Source organism: Aureococcus anophagefferens (genome assembly GCF_000186865.1).
Source record: "Aureococcus anophagefferens unplaced genomic scaffold AURANscaffold_37, whole genome shotgun sequence".
NCBI classification, from domain to species: Eukaryota; class Pelagophyceae; order Pelagomonadales; family Pelagomonadaceae; genus Aureococcus; species Aureococcus anophagefferens.
The window spans coordinates 28,654-29,862 of record NW_008705594.1 but is presented as its reverse complement, the minus strand read 5'-3'; positions in this window follow the sequence as shown (position 1 = coordinate 29,862).

Genomic DNA, 1,209 nt, shown 5'->3' with positions numbered 1-1,209 from the left:
CTCAGTTCTACTAGAAGCTGGCTTCATTCGCAGCAAGAATGATACCAGTCTCTACATACATCACCATGAAGGTAAATGGGTTGCGTGTGCCGTATTTGTTGATGACATCTTGGTGACGGGGACTGACGTCAGCAAAATAGCGGAGCTGCGGAAACTGTTCCAAGAGAAATTCAAAGGAGAGCATCAATGGGATGAGAACATTAACTCCTTCCTGGGCATGGATATCTCGTATATTGACGGTGTACTCTCTATGAACGTCAAGGCCAAGATTGATGACTTGTTTAAGAAGTATCCTTTCCTAGCTAGCAGCAATCGTTGGTCTCAATCAACCTCTTCATCTGAAATCGACAACCCTCCGAGTTTAGATGATGACGAACTGTCGGACTATCAACTGCAGCTGAAGGAAAACTTCGCTAGCATAGTGGGATCCTGCATCTACTTCTCCATCACCTGCAGGCCTGATCTCTCCACCATCGTGTCCAAAGCATGCAAAGGCATGCATGGGCCAAAGAAAATTCACATACTTTATTTACAGGCCATGATTCAATACCTTAAGGAGCACAGGGACCTCAGTCTTGTGTATCGTAAGAATAGCAAAGCCATTAGTCATATTGGTTCCCTGGCCGCTGCCTTTCCGGAAATGAATGATGTCCCTAGTAGCCCAGTAGTGGGTTTCTCTGATGCCGATTGGCTGCCCAAGGCCTCAGATGGAGAGCAAATGAAAAGCACCTCCGGACACTGCTTTTATGTATTTGGTAGTTTAGTGCAGTGGAACTCAAAGCGTCAAACTATTACGGCAGCCAGTACAATGCAAGCCGAGCTGATTGCCGCGTCCTCGGCCGCTGACAGTGCCGTGTGGTATCATACTCTACAGTGCGATTTTCCATTTTTATTCGGTTTAAGCCAAGATATTCCAGCCATTCCTATCATGATTGACAATAAAGCTGCATTAAGCGTCGCAAACCATCCTGAATCCTCACCCAGAACAAGGCATATCTGTCTGAGAGAATTCCGTATAAGAGATATGCACGAGGCCAAGCAGGTGCGGCCATACTGGTGCCCTGGCACCCATAATGTTGCAGATGTATTTACGAAGTTAGTACATAAAACATTGTTCCATAGATACTTGGATGTAATGGGAATGGAAGGTTCAAATCGATTGCATTCAGACTACCCATCACTACAGGGGACACACAGGTCCTTTATGTC